The sequence below is a fragment of the Mesoplodon bidens genome, assembly GCF_964165515.1.
Source record: "Mesoplodon bidens genome assembly, contig: HAP1_SCAFFOLD_397, whole genome shotgun sequence".
NCBI lineage: Eukaryota > Metazoa > Chordata > Mammalia > Artiodactyla > Ziphiidae > Mesoplodon > Mesoplodon bidens.
The window spans coordinates 295,602-311,872 of record NW_027672072.1 but is presented as its reverse complement, the minus strand read 5'-3'; the positions used below and the strand labels follow the sequence as shown (position 1 = coordinate 311,872).

General features: G+C 38.9%; 1 pseudogene across 1 annotated transcript in view; it reads left to right on the top strand.

Moving 5' to 3' along the window:
- Window positions 1–6,119, top strand: part of LOC308610618 (ferritin light chain-like) — a 41,892-nt pseudogene extending 35,773 nt beyond the window's left edge. Inside the window, exon 2 of the transcript in view lies at window positions 5,436–6,119. The product of the transcript in view is annotated as a ferritin light chain-like (transcript). The remainder of the gene's footprint in view (window positions 1–5,435) is intronic.
- Window positions 6,120–16,271: the final 10,152 nt, after the last annotated feature.

Sequence of the window (16,271 nt, the reverse complement as noted above, 5' to 3'; positions counted from 1 at the left end):
TTAAATTGTAATGTGCCTAAGTGTTGGATGCTAAGACTCAGAGGTTTTCTTATTTCTTTCATTTATATATTCATAAAAAAGTTAGCAGATTTAAAAGAATTAAAATCATAGAGTATGTTCTCTAGCCATAATGGAATCAGACTAGAAATCAATAACAGAAAGACAACAGGAAAATCTTCAATCACGTGAAAACTAAACATCACAATTCCAAATAACTCATGGGTAAAAAAGACAGCATCAAGGAAATATTTTTTAATGCATAGAATAAAAGGAAATGGAGATATAACAGATCAAAGTTTGCAGAATGAAGTGAAAGCAATGCTGAAAGAGAAGTCTATAGCACTAAATTGGGAAAGAAAGTGTTTCAAAGCAATAATCTAATTTTCTATATTACAACAGTAAAAAAGGAAGAGGAAAAAACACTAAACAAGCAGAAAGAAGGAAATAATAAAGATGAAATAGAAATCCATGAAACTGAAAACAGGAAAATAGGGGGGAAAATCAATGAAACAAAAGGCTGGTCCTTGGAAATAAACAATCTAATCAATAAAGATCTAGCAAGACTGATAAAGATAAAAAGATGGATGGCACAAATCACAGATATCAGAAATGCAACCAGGGATACCATGGCATATCCTGCAGGTTAATGAGGAACAAGTTGTTATGAGCAAGTCTACACTATAAATTCAAAAATGTAGATGAAATGGGCCAATGCTTCTACACTCAAAACTACCAAAACTCAGCCAAGATGAAATAGATAATCTCAGTTTTCCTGTAACCATTAGAAACACTGTTTTTTCATTTAAAAACTCCCAAAAGGAATATTCAGGCTTAGATGTTTCACTTTTACCCAAGACATAAAGAATTAACACCAATTTTACATGATTTGATAAGAAATAGAAGTAGAAGGAACAGTTCCTAATTAAATTTATGAAGCCAGTATTACCTTGATACCAAAACCGGACAGGGATATGATAGAAAGAAGAAAACTACAGACCAATATTTTTTATGAAATTGGCTGTAAAAATCCTCTGCCAAATATTAGCAAATTAAATCCAGAAATATATAAAAAGAATAATATACCATGACCAAGTGGCATTTATTCTAGTTATGCAAAGTTGGTTAAATATTTTAAAATCAAACAATGTTATCCACCATATCCAATAGATTAAAGGGAAAAGTCATGTGATCCTATCCAATAAGGCAGAGAAAGCACTTGACAAAATCCAATCCCATTCATGATTTTAAAAAAAGAAGAAAAAAGAACTCCAAGCAAACTAGGAATAGAAAAGGAACATACTGAAACTCATAAAGATGATCTACAAACAACCTATACCGAGATTATATTTAACCGTGAAAGACTGAATGCTTTCTCTGTAAGATCAGAAACAAGGCACAGATATCTGCTCTCACCACTTTTATTAAATGTATTACTGGAGGTTCTAGTAAGAAAATAAAGCAAAAATAAATAAATACATACATTTAAAAGTTAAATTTTTAAAAAGTTCATTTAAAAGATAAAAGGACTATTCCTACTATGTTGAATAGGAAGGAATATATCCTACTGAATGTTGAAGAGTAATATATCCTATTATATTGCCTAAGGAAAAGTAAAACTGTCTGTGTCTGAAGAGGACATGATAATCTAAATGGAGAAAATACCAAGGAATCCACAAAAAGCTTGAGAAATAATATTAGTTTGTAAATGTTTTAGAGTACAAGATCAACACAATTTTATCACATTATATATTAATAACAAATGTGTAGAAGCTTAAATTAAAATATGTGATGCCATTTACAACTGACCTAAGTAAATACTTAAATACAAGCCCAATAGGACATTTATAGGACCTCTATACTGAAAATTACAAAATGCTGATGAAGAAAAATTTTAAAGTCCCAAACAAATAGGGAGACATACCTTGTTCATGGATTAGAAAACACAACATAATAAAGATGTCAATTCTCCCCAAGTTAAGAGGCTTAACACAATTACTCTTAAAATGCCCTCAAGGTTTTTGCGGATATAGACAAGCTTTTTCTAAGATTTGTATGGTAAGAAGAGGCTGAAGAATAGCTAAAACAATTTGTAAAGGAAGATTAAAATGGGAGGAATTAATCCACCCAATTTCAAGACTTTGCAGTAATTTTGGAGGGTAGATACATAGATCAATGGAATGGAATAGAGAACCCAGAAATAGACTGACATAAATACATTTAACCTGTTTTTGACAGCAGTGCAAAAGCTATCAAGGAAGAATAGACATTTCAAAAAATGGTACTGAAACAGTTGGACATCCCTTGACAAAAACAAACAAAAAATGAACCTTAACCTAAACCTCCACACCTTACACAAAAATTAAATCAAAGTGGATCATAATCTTAAATGTAAAAGCAGGACATTTTTAGAAAAAAAAATAGAAAATCTTTGGCATCTAGAACTAGGTGAATAATTCTTAGACTTGACACCGAAAGTATGATCAATAAAAGCAAAAACTGATAAATTGTATCTCATCAAAATGAGTTAAAAATGCTTCATAGAAGATCCTTTTAAGTGGATGAAAACTCAGATTACACAGTGGGAAAACATATTTGAAAATCCCATATGAGACAGATGACTTGTATCTATAATATACAAAGAACTCTCCAAACAACTTAAAAAAATCCAACTAGAAAATAGGCAGAGGACAGGAACAGACATTTCATGGAAGAGAATATACACATGGCAAAGAAGCACATGAAAAGATGCTCAACATCATTAGCATTAGGGAAATGCAAATTAAGACCATAATGAGATATCAGAGAATAACTAAAATTATAGTGACAACATCAAATGCTGGCAAGTACGTAGAAAAGTTATATCACGTCACTGGTGGGAAAATAAAATGGTTTAGCCACTCTGAGAAACAGCTTGACAGTCTCCTTTAATCCTAAAAGTAGATTCACCCTACAACGCAGTACTTGTACTCTTGAGCATTTATCCAAAAGAAACAAAAACTTAATTAAGTTCCCACAGAAACTTACACATAAATGTTCATAGCAGTTTTATTTATCATAGCCAATAACTGGCAACTACCCAAATGTCTTTCAATGGATGAATGTTGAAACAAATTGTGATAAAATCTTATGATAGAATACTACGGAGCAACGAAAAGGAACAAATTATTAATATATGCAAAAATTAAAATGAACTTCAAGGGAATGATGCTGAAGAAAAAATTTTTAAAAGCCAATCTCCGAAGATTAAGTAATTCATGATTATGTTTACATATTATTCTTAAAATAACAAAACTGTGGAGATAGAGAACAGATTAGAAGTTGCCAAGGGTTAGAGATGGGGGTAGAAGGTACAGTGGGGAAACTTCGTGAGGTTTTTGTGGTCCCAGTACAAATAATACAGCACTCTTGGTTTTAATCCCTAAAGATTTTTAAAAACAATTCCTAATAAGAGTTGTCCAGATATTTAGCAATGGCAGCAGATTACAGGTATAGCTCCCCAACATGACAACTTCAAAAGAGATTGTACTAATTCAATGCATATGTTAATTTTAAAAAGGCCAGTCACAGTACTTAAATGGTATATATCTTAACGATATTATTCTAAGTATCTAGCTGTACCAGATGGACTAGCAGGATTTTCTGTACATTCAATCTTATTTAAGACAGTAAATCTTATAATAAGAGAGTTAAAAAAAGAAAAAGAAAAACAAACAAACCTCAACTACAGTTGGATATTCTCATAGGAAGATGAGGTGAAAATATGTAGCAGTGGTTCAAAAGCTTAAGCAGTGGCACCTAAATTTGGCTGCATATTAGAATCATCTGAAGCACTTTTTAAAAACCCTCACACTGACTGTTGGTCATCCTAGACCAATAAAATAACTTTAAATCTCCTCAGACGATGCCAGTGTCTAGCCAGAACTGAGAACCAGCAGACTAAGCAGAAGGGGATGTTTCTACAAAGATTTCTTAACAATAAGTCCTTTCACCCAATCAGATTTACCTTCCCACAAAGGGGTAAAGAAGGCTAGATGCTGACCATACTTGCTTAGCTGTAATTAGCACTTGTGACTCGCCCAAATCCTAGATCATGTTTCCCCTAAATTTCATGTTATTCCCTAAGTTTTTCAAATCCAGGGCTAAGGGGTTTGCCAGGATGAGGTTTTAAGTGTTCACACAGGGGAAGTCCCTGGCAAACCAGGACAGCGGTCACTACATTGAATTGTAAAGCATCCTAAATAACCCTGCCACTGCTCCCAGATACTAGTCTGTGCCAACCAGTGGAGAAAAGGCATTCTCCATTACTACCACGGCAAATGCTGCTGTACTTGCCTTGGCTACTCCCTATCTTTTCCAGGCATCACTCCCCTTCACCTGCTGGTGGACACTTTGGCCAGCTGACAATGCAGATCTTTTCAAACTTTAAGGTGAATAAAAATCATATGGAGGGCCTGTTATAACAGAGATCACTGAGCCCCACTAGAGTTGCTGATTCCATAGGGCTGGGATAGGGCCCTAAAACTTGAATATCTGACACATTATCAGGGGACGCTGGTAAAGCTGGTCAAGTTGTTACCGAATGCAGGTTCATGTGTCTGAAGCACAGTGAGGCCAAACAAACCTAAAGGTTGGAGTCTGGAGAAGAGAAAGGTTTATTGCAGGATCGAGCAAGGAGAGGGGTGGTCCGTGTTCCAAAACCCCTGAAATCTCCAAAGGATTTCAGCAAAGCATTTTTAAAGGCCAGGTGAGGGAGGGACATCCCAGGGCATGTGATCAGCTCGTGCACAATCCTCTGATTGGCTGATGTTGAGGCCACAAGGCAGGTAACATTATCCATCCTTAGGTGCCAGGAGGTCTGAGGGCTACGTGCTCATGATCATCAAGGAGTTCATTTCTTCCATTGGGTGGTGGTTTTTAGCATCTGAAAACTCAAGAAATATGCCTGAGATACTATTATCTGAGTACTTCAGAGAGAAACTACAATAGAGGATATGGTGGATGGGTCTGTCCTAGGAAGGCCCCATAGGGTACTGCTTGGTTACAAGGTGACCATACTTTGAGAACCACTGCTCCAGTGGCTTGGAATGTTAAGAAAGTAATGGAAGAATCCCTTCCCAGATCTAGATTCTAGTATCACCAGCTATTTTGGTGGGAGGAAGGGTAAGTTTTGTCCTTGCTTGGACTTCTTGTTCATTTATATCAAAGCCTATTTGAGGCAGTGCGTTCGGCAGTCCTGCAGATCTGTCTTTTGCTTCAACAGTGTTTGGAATGAACAGACCCAGGGACGCTCCTTGCTCCAGCCCCCGACCACCTTCCAACCTTTCTTCCTTTCGCAACCTTTGGAATCAGACACTCAGCTATCCTCAGCCTCCAGGACAGGCCAACACCAGTTTTTGAGCTTAGCTCCTTATCACTGATCAACCACGAGTTCACAGGTTCGTCAGAATTATTCCACCGAGGTGGAGGCCGCCGTCCACCGCCTGTTCAACATGCATCTGTGGACACTTACCTCTCTCTGAGCATCTATTTCGACAGCAACAATGGGACTCTGGACAGTATGGGCCACATTTTTCGCCAACTGGCTGAGGAGAAGTGTGAGGGCGCCCAGCGCCTCTTGAAAATGCAAAACCAGTGCTGCGGCCGCGCCCTCTTCCAGGATGCGCAGAAGCCTTCTCAGGATGAGTGGGGTAAAACCCAGGATGCTGTGGAAGCCGCCATTCTTAGGGAGAAGAATCTGAACCAGGCACTAACGGATCTGCGCGCCCTGGGTCCTGCCCGTGCAGACTCCCAGTTCTGTGATTTCCTGGAGAGCCGCTTCCTGGAGGAGCAGGTAAAACTCATCCAGAAGATGGGAGACCACCTGACCAACCTCCGCAGGCTGGCTGGTCCGCAGGCTGTGCTGGGCGAGTATCTCTTTGAAAGGCTCACCCTCGAGCCAAACAGGAGTCTCTGAAGTCCAGCCGCGTCTGAGGAGACCCTCTGGCGTCAGAGCTTCTGCCTGAAGCCCCGCTCTGCAGCCACTAGGCAGCTTTGTAACCGCCCTGGAGCCCTCTCCCAAGCCTTGGACCAAATGGAAACAATAATGCTTTTTGCAGAAGGAAAAAAAAAAGCCTATTTGAAATACAAACAGAATAAAGTGAAAAAAAGAAATATATACATATATTCACGTTCTTTTAACATATGAATTGCCCCACTTTATCTGTGTGAAATAAGTTTGTTCCCATTATTGGGCTGGTTCTCAAGCTTTGCTGCTCGTTTGAATTACCTAAAGAGCTTTGAAGAAAAACATTGGTGTCTGGGTCCCAGCCCCAGAGATTTTGATTCAGTAGGTCTAGGGAGGAGCCTGGGCACGGGAAGGTCTCAGAGTTCCCCAGGTGATTCTAATGTGCAGCAACTTTGTGAACCACCTCTTGGCTTCAATGCAGCTAGTCATCAGATATTAAATCTAAGACACATGGACTACTAGTGCGTGAGCTCTGTCGCTAGGTGTATTCCATTTTCTTTCTCCTGGAAGATTCGTGCCAGGGAAAATGATTGATAGTTGTGTTACTTCTCTGAAATGGATGGAAATTTCCAATTAGCGTGAACAGGGGAGGGTGAATGGGTGAATGCAATAAGGTGTATCATTTACGTATTGCCCTATGTGTATGGCTAGAAGCTTTTGCAACTGAGGTCTGCCCTACTTTTCATGCTAATGGTAATGCTTGTCCTCCTAATGCAGCCGTAAACTTTATAAGCCCATAGGTAGACAGCATCACAAAATATTTACCCCTCCCCACTGGCCCACTCTCAAGCTTCACTCCCCTTCCCCAATACACAAATGTACATCAGTGCGCTTGAGACCAATATCAACATACTGACCTTCAATTCTTCTACTCTGCAGCTTCCCTCTTATCAGGAGATGTCAGCATTTAGTGCAAGGACAAATGCTTGCCTCTTGAGGAGTAATGTAGACAAAGCCTCCAAGAGGCAAATAGCCCTTAGGGAGGGGGAAAAAGTCTTTCAAAAAGGTTGATGCCCAGAGGAGGCATTTTCAGTCATCTCAGCTTAGAGGTCAAATATCCAAAATTAAAAAGGTTAAAAAAAAGAAGAAGAAAGCAAGGAAGAAAAGAAGGAAACAATTTTCTTATCTCATAGTAATAAGGCAGTTTTCCTTAAAAAAAAAGACTTAAATTCTCTTTCCTAATCAAAATGTGCTTTTCCATCTTTAGACTATTCCTCTTATATCCTGTATTATTCATGATGTTTAATTCTTGAAATAGCACATGGCTGAAAACAGAAGCTAACCTCTTGTTCACTATGAATTAAATCTTCTTTTCCTAGGACCCGTCTACAATGTACAATTTGGGGTTGGCCAACATAATTATTTTCTCTGAAATACGTTACAGCATTTTGCCTTTTCAATATATAGTTATACAATACATTGATAACACAACATATTTAATATAGTCAATATAGTAAATACAGCTATAACACACATGATATGATGCCACTTTGGTGATTTTCTTCATCCATGTAATTCTGAAATTTGACAGTATAGTTTTCATATTCTAATGAGCTGAGTATTACCTTTGCAAGGATAGAAAAATAAAATAAATTCATAATATTCTTGTGTGGTTTGCCCCTGGGGTGGATTACCATAATGGGGGGATATTTGAGCCTTTCCCCAAGTCATTAAAAATCCTCCAGCGAGCAGCCCCTTGTCCTCTCCAGGGAGTGGGGGGAAAGGATCTTTAATCATAATAATCCTGGGGGGAGAAATCTCGGAAATAAGACATCTGCTTCTGTGCCTTGTTGTTTTGCAGAATAGCAATCATTGCCTTAGCAGCTTCTATTGCCATATGTATACAATAAGTAAATGAACAGAAAATTGAATGAACGCATAAAAGAAGGATAAACCCACCCAGCTTAACAAACCCACTCTCTCACCTGCTGTGCCCCGAAACATGAAAGAAAGAATCATGGGATCATAAGGATTAATAAAATAACAGTCTCTGTTAACAATATTGACAGGAGGTATAAGGATAATTTGTCTGATGTGGGACCAACAGCTTAACTAACTGCTTAATTCTTTTTTTTTTAAGGGCAATTCATTCATTTATTGTTTAAAGATTGTAAGACATCTGAATTTTTGTAGCACAATTTAAATGTTTTACTTTTTTGATAAAGCAGAGTATAATAGCAAAAACAATTAGTTTCCAGTAATATCTATATCTCTATTCAGAATTAAGTCTTCCACAGACATGTAACCTGGAAACAAAAGCCTGTTACAATAAGCAAAGCTTCAACGGAGTGGCTACTTTTCGGGCCAGGGAAAGGTTCATCCCTATAGGAGGATGATGTGCTATGTAAAATGGCTGCAAGGTCACAGCCTTGAGGGCGTTGGAAGTCTACTATCCTATTCCACATTACGTAGTTCAGGGAACTTCAAATGTCTGTTCATCTGCAACCAAGCTGGCAACCTTTAACTGCTATTTCAAGCAGGTAAGAAATAAATGAAAAGAAATCCCTACATTGATGTTCCTTGATTTACACTGTTAAATGGTTCATTAACATGTAATTCTGGCTAAGAATTACATTTGAGACTCCTTGCCCAGATTTTGGTTAACAGTACAAATCTTTCAGAAATTCATGTTTTTATTAATCAATAATTTGTCAGCTAGGATACGTTCAGGCATCAGCTGCAACATCAAAATAGGTGCACTGCCTCAGCGCTTTGGAAAGACATAATCTAAAACACTAATAGCAGACAAAATATCTGTTACTAGACAGCATATGTGCAGTACAGCAAGACAAAAACATATTCATATGTGCCACGGACCAGCCTCAGAAAGAGGATTTCACCGCCCAGGGTCAGAAGGGACGGGGTAAGGAACTGAAGTAGCACCGACGAATGGGGTCAGAAGGACCAAGACAACTGACGGTTGCAAGGCAAGTTTTATTATGCTACAGTTGCAGATTATATAGACTAGAAAAGGGAAGGTTGCCAGACGGTGGTTTACATTATCTAATGACTGTCTCGGCTCAAGGTTAACTTCCCTGGCAGAAAACCCATAAACCCAGAATCATCCAAAATAACCTGCACGTGCAGGGTGGAGACAGATTGGCTTGTCTCATTTTACATACTTTCTGATTTCTGGGCCCTGGTGATTTATCTCCCGTGGAATGGAACAAGGAGGGGAACAAGTAGGGACAGTCCCTTCGAGCAGCGGCGGCATGCCTGGCATGTCTGTAGCCTGCTCTCAAGGCTGATTGCTTCCCACAGGTCCCCCTTCTTTATTTTTTAATTTTTGCTGCAAAATAATTCCATGAAGCTTAGTGCCGAGAGTAGTATACTGTAGCATGAGGATACGAAACAGACATGAGAAGATTATTATCAATAATAGGCAAATTATGGCCAGGGTAATAACTCCTGACAACCCTCTAGTAATCCACGACTAAGGGTTTAACCACTTTAAATGATCCAGTAAAGTTTGAATTACATCTTCTGGTGAAATATCATCAAGATGTGCATGTTGTATATCCTGAATTTCAGCATTTAATTTCTTAAGATCAAGACTAATATTATTATCTGACCAAACACTCAGCAGATGCATTTTTACTTTTTCCCATTCCCAAATACAGTCATTGTACTTGTAAGGAATAACACAAATCCACGTATACTTTGCATGACAAGCTAAACGCATCCTCAATTTTAATTTTAATCTGATCTCCAATCCTCAAAATTGCGTTTTTAAATTCATCTAACTTGTTATTAATCTGTAAATCTATGTGACTTTGTAAAGATTAAGCAAGACTGGTATTTTGAGATAATTGATTAGCAAAGTGAGCATGATTAATACTCTGTGAAAGAGCAAGACGGGCAGTAGCCGCGGTAGCAGACAGAGCAGCCAAGGCAAGTAAACTTACTATTAGCCACCCAATAAAGCGTCTCCTTCTCTGCAAGGCTTTAGAGAGTTCCACCCATGCCTGTACTCCAGTATCTTCATACCAAGGTTCTCTCAGATGTACAGGCACCATAACATATATGGGTTGCCTTAGTATAAGCACAGATTGTGTTCCTGCAGAAGGGAACATACAACTGCTAAAAATACAATTAACACAGCTAATATTATATCCTCCTTTGGAAGAATTACCAATGTTAATAGAACCAATCAAAAGTGTATATGGAGGAGCAACACAAGTTATAACAGGTGTATTGGAATAAGTTAGAGCTAGTTTCCATATATCCCAGTTCTTTTGAAATGTGATAAACCTATCTATGATGGGAATAGAAGAGAGAAGAATTGACCCCTTGGTATGATCTGTAGTACACCATATTTGGTTATTATTCCAAGATGCATTGCAACATTCAAAATTGGATCCAGCAAAGTTAATGGTCATAAAAGGAGGAAATTGAGGTTTTGATTTTCTGTTAAGAATAGTAACCTTATGTCCAACTATAAGTATCCCTTGTCCTCCAAGTAAATGCTTCATACAGAAATAATTTCCTGAATCTTCACCTGGAACCTTGGCCATAGTAATAGCGGAATCCCAAAGTGGCGAGGCATATGAGATTCGACCTCTAATATTAATAGCTTGCCCATTTTTATACCAAATGATGGTATCCTTAAGATCCTCTCGTCGGCTGGTAGCCGGGCCTGTAAGAGTAATGTTGGTTCCTGTAAAATGAAGGTTCACAAAAGCAAAACAGTGTAATAAATGAGTGATAACATGTTTAGTAGCTTCTCGGGTCTGTGCTGTAGCACAGAGGAAACCAGAATAAGTATCAATAGTGACATGAACAAATTGTAATTTCCCAAAAGACGGGATATGAGTAACATCCATTTGCCATAAATAACTAGGTAATAATCCACGAGGATTAACACCATAATGTGGAACAGGAAGGTGAGGTAAGCACTGTGGGCATTGCTTAACAATTTGTCGGGTGGCTTCACGAGTAAGGGAAAATTCTTTGCGTAACGTAGCCGCCGACTGATGGTGTAAAGCATGCGACTGCTGTGCTGCTTGTGAAGCAGTTTGATCATAACTTACCATAATATGAGGGTGTCCAGGACATGGACCATGAGTATCAACAGTATGAAGATAATGAATGCAATACCTTAGCCATTCTTGACAGCATGACGAACGGAAAGGAGGAGGACGGTAATTTGGGATATGTCCTGCTTTAGGGAAAAGAGATTGAGGAGGAAGAGTAACTTTAACTTTATTTTTGGGAGGAAAACGCACAGGATAAAGATCACGTTTAGATCGAGTTAAAACATCTGCAGTCACATTAAGTTTAGACAATGGACCAGGCAAGTTAGAATGAGCACGGATATGCAGAGCTGCAACACGGCCATCGTGGGAACGAATAAGCTGTTGAAGCAAACGAAAAGAGGATGATAATTCAGGGTCATTAGTATGTCCTCTGGTCGCAGTCTCCAGAAGAAATAATAAGCTGATAAGATATTTACTATCAGAAAACAAATTAAAAGATACAGAAGGCAAATGTTTAAAAGCCATCATGACAGCATACAGTTCAACATGTTGAGCTGAAGTCAAGGAAGTTTGTTTAATGAGTTTTGTTCCGTCGTCAGTGATTACAGTAGCCCCTCCTGAAGAAGAACCGTCTGTAAAAACCAAAGGTACATGAGGAATAGGCTGTTGCCTAATTATAGAAGGAAAGATATAACAGTTAACTTTGTCGAATTGGATCAATTTATCAGCAGGGTAATGGCATTCCAAGGCACCTGAAAATCCTGCAAGAGCAAGACCCCATTCATTACTATGTTGAAAAAGCCAATTTTGTTGATTAACTGAATAAGGGATAATAATTTGAGAAGGTTCTATACCCAGAAGTTGTAAGCATCTAGTTCTACCTTGCATTATTAGCTTACTACTAAGTTCAAAATAAGGGTTAATAACCTTAGAGGATGTAGTTTTCATATGAATCCATTCAATAATGCCAACAGTTTGCCATAAGATGGCAGTAGGCACATGAGGTGTTGGACAAGCAATTAAAGAAATTGGCAGGTGAGTATGCATTCGAGTTAACTGTGCAGAGCTGATAGCTCTATTAACTACTTGTAAAGCTTGAAGTGCTTCTGGAGTCATAGAGCGTGAAGTAGAAGGAGCTGAGTCACCTTTAAGAATATCAAACAAAGGCTCTAATTGAGCAGTAGTAAGTTTTAAGGAAGGCCTTGGCCAATTAATGTCTCCAAGTAATTTTTGAAAATCCTTTAATGTTTTTAAATTATCAACTCGAATTTGCAGTTTCTGAGGCCTAATGGTAGTGTTATCAATATATTTTCCCAAATAGAAAAATGGAGATTGTCTTTGAATTTTTTCTGAGGCAATGACCAAGCCAAATGATTGTAAGGATTGTTGTAAAAATTGAAAAGCAGTCTCTAATAAAGAAATATTATCAGTGGCTAAAAGTATATCATCCATATAATGTATGAGATATAACGTTGGAAACCTTTTTCTCACAGGAGTTAAGGCCTGAGCCACATAGTTTTGGCATAATGTAGGACTATTTGCCATGCCCTGAGGCAATACTTTCCATTGAAAGCTCCTCGTGGGCTCCTTAAAATTTAAGGAAGGCAAGCTAAAAGCAAAATGTTTTCTATCTTCAGGAAACAAAGGAATAGTGAAAAAAACAATCTTTTAAATCTATAACTAAAAGATGATAATCGTGTGGTATGGCTGTTGGAGAGGGTAGGCCTGCTTGAAGAGCTCCCATTATTAGCATAGTTTTATTAACAGCTCTTAGATCCGGTAATAACCTATATTTTCCAGATTTTTTCTTGGTAATAAAAATAGGAGTATTCCAAGGACTACTGGAAATTTCTAAATGCCCTAATTGTTCCAGTACTAATTGTTCTGCAGCTTCTAATTTCTCCTTTGTGAGGGGCCATTGGCCCACCCATACAGGGTCATCACTCAGCCAAGTAATTGGATCAGCAGTGAGTGGAGGAGAATCCAAGGCCCCTAAGAAAAACACAAAACTTGCCTATCATTTTTTATATTCACATCAATAGGATAGACAGTTCCTTGTTGATTTGTTCCCAGCCCTTTTGTGGGAAGAAATCCTTGATCCAACATCATATTAGAGACTTGAGAATTTGGACTATAAAGTAATACTCCCATTTCTTTTAATATATCTCGGCCCTAGAGGTTTAAAGGCAGCCTAGGCAAAACATAAGGCTGGAAGTATCCTGAATGGCCCTCACTATCTTGCCATAATAATAACTGACTACTTTGCATAGGAGAAGAACTCTGTCCTATTCCTTGAAGTTCTGTAATAGTAGGACTAACGGGCCACTGTTTATGCCAGTGAATCTGTGTCATAACAGAGACATCAGCTCCAGTGTCTAACAAACCTGAAAAAACCTTTCCATTAATGGTTCATTTCCTTTCTGGACGTTCTTTCCCTGTCTTCTGAATCCAGTAGGCAGCATTAGATGATCCAAAAGCCTTTGTGTCTCTCTTTTGATGTTGTAAAATTTGTCCATGAGGTACAAAGGGCAAAAGTAGCAATTGTGCAATTTTATCCCCAGGAGAAATCATTATTATATTTTTAATAGTTTGTGCCATGATTTTTATTTCTCCTTCGTAGTCACAATCTATAACTCCTGGCATAATAGTTAAACCCTTCATGGTGACACTACTTCTTCCCAATAATAGTCCCATCAAACCCTTGGGTAAAGGTCCACAGATGCCCTTAGAGAAGGCCTGAGGACCCATTTCAGGAGTTAATACATATCGGGCGGAGGTACTGTGGTCCAGTCCTGCGCTTCCTGCTGTTTCTCTGGAGAGCAAAGATATTGTATGTTTTTGTTTTTGGTTAATGTCTGATTGATAGTTTGAGGAGGATACACAGACATTGCCCCTATTATCTGTTGGGGCCGGGGAAGGCCCCGGGAGGAGTTTCCCGACAGTGGTGTTCCATCCTTGTGGGCCACTGAGCGACAACCTCGTGCCCAACGTTTTCCCCTATTGCATTTAGGGCATAAACCAGGGATTTTCTGACCATCTGGAGGGTTTTGAGTCGGGAAGGAAGGACCAGGGTTACAGTGAAAAGATCTACATTCTCCAGCAAAATGACCTGCCTTTCCGCATTTAAAACTAGTCTTTGTTCTCTTTGGATTGTTTTTAAACCCCACTTTAGTTGATGCTGCAGCCATAGCAGCACCCTGTATATAAGCAGGCCCAATGTCTGCACAAAGGCGAATATAATCCTTCAATGTTCCCCGTTTTCTCCAAGGTCGAATCGCAGCCTGACATGCATTATTAGCATTTTCAAAAGCAAGTTGCTTAACTACACTTGTACCAGTGAGTCCATCCACAATGAGTCTCCCCACCGGCTGTAACAATCTATCTACAAAATCAGCATATGGTTCATCAGGTCCCTGTCTAATTTTTGAAAGATCCTCAGTTTTGTGTGTAGAAGATAATTTCCTCCAGGCTTGTAATGCCAAATGATTTATTTGAGGATAAGCAACAAAGGGATAAGTTAATCGATCTTGTAAAGAAATATATGGTCCTTCCCCAATCAGCATATGATAATCAACTGGAATATCATGGGTAGCATTCTTTTCTGCTTGTTCAGCAGCCCGTTCATAAAAATCAAACTTCCATATTAAATAATCTCCACCATTTAAACAAGCTCGTGCAATAGACTGCCAATCAGCAGGGGGAAGAGCTTCTCCTGTAATAGTGTCAACCATAGCAGTAGTAAAAGGAGCAGTGGGCCCATATTGAGCACAAGCAGATTTTAAATCTTTCAAAACTTTAAAAGGAAGAGCCTGATGCTCCCTAATAGCCTGTTGAGGATTATTAGGATCAGGTCTTTCCGTGACAGGACAACAGAAAATAGGATCTTCTCCTCGTTTTATTGCTGCTTGTACAGCACGTTGCAAGGGACTGAGCAGTTTTACAGATGGAGAATTTTGAGGAAGACAGTCCTTACTAATTTGCAGCTTTTTCACTGACTTATCTATTATAGCCATTAGAAAATCATCTTCAGGATACTTCTCTCTTTTATGTTTAAAAGCCTCATCTGTTAAGTCAAAATGTTCCTCTTCATCTGAAATATTTAAATTTATTAGCTCTTTTGGTTTAGGAAGTGGCGACACAGTAGCTGATAATACAGTCGTTTCTTCTGTCAGAGGCTTATGTTTTTCTGACTTTACATTCAAATCAACACTATCATGAGAAGAACCTAAACATATTTTTATCAGATTCCACAAACTAAATGTAACAACGGCAGTATGAGTAGGCCCTCGAGACTCATAATAATTTTTAAAATCTTCTCCAACTTTCTGCCAGATTTCTATGTCACAGAGCCGCCATCAGGAAACCAGGGAGATACATCATGGATATGCTGAAAAAATTCAGTCAACTGTGAGGTAGAAACTTTATTACCCCGAGCTTTAAGCATCAAAAGTAAAACCGGAGCAAATAATTCACGCTCCTTTGAGCCCTTTGAGCCCATCTTATTTTACTTCTGACTGTTGCCTTATGCCTCTATTAGTTTCACTTATACTCGTGTCCACACATATTTTGCATAAGGGTTCTCTTACCTGCACTTTCTTTTTCTTTTCATTGGCTTCACGCTTCAGGTCCCTGTTCGGGCGCCACTTGCCACGGACCAGTCTCAGAAAGTGGATTTCACCGCCCAGGGTCAGAAGGGACGGGGTAAGGAACTGAAGTAGCACCGACGAATGGGGTCAGAAGGACCAAGACAACTGATGGTTGCAAGGCAAGTTTTATTATGCTACAGTTGCAGATTATATAGACTAGAAAAGGGAAGGTTGCCAGACGGTGGTTTACATTATCTAATGACTGTCTCGGCTCAAGGTTAACTTCCCTGGCAGAAAACCCATAAACCCAGAATCATCCAAAATAACCTGCACGTGCAGGGTGGAGACAGATTGGCTTGTCTCATTTTACATTCTTTATGATTTCTGGGCCCTGGTGATTTATCTCCCGTGGAATGGAACAAGGAGAGGAACAAGTAGGGACAGTCCCTTCGATCAGCGGCGGCATGCCTGGCATGTCCGTAGCCTGCTCTCAAGGCTGACTGCTTCCCACACATATGTTGGCTTGTTTAAGCCTCAAGCCCTCGATCCTTTGTTGAAATACAATAATTTCATTCCTATGGTTTTCAATACCAAAAACTCAACCTCCAGGAGGGCTAAAGTCTAAATTGTACTCCAAACCAAGTAGCAGTGCAGTTCGCTACTACTGAGGCTGAATCCATAAAGACTTCAAGACCACGACCAGAA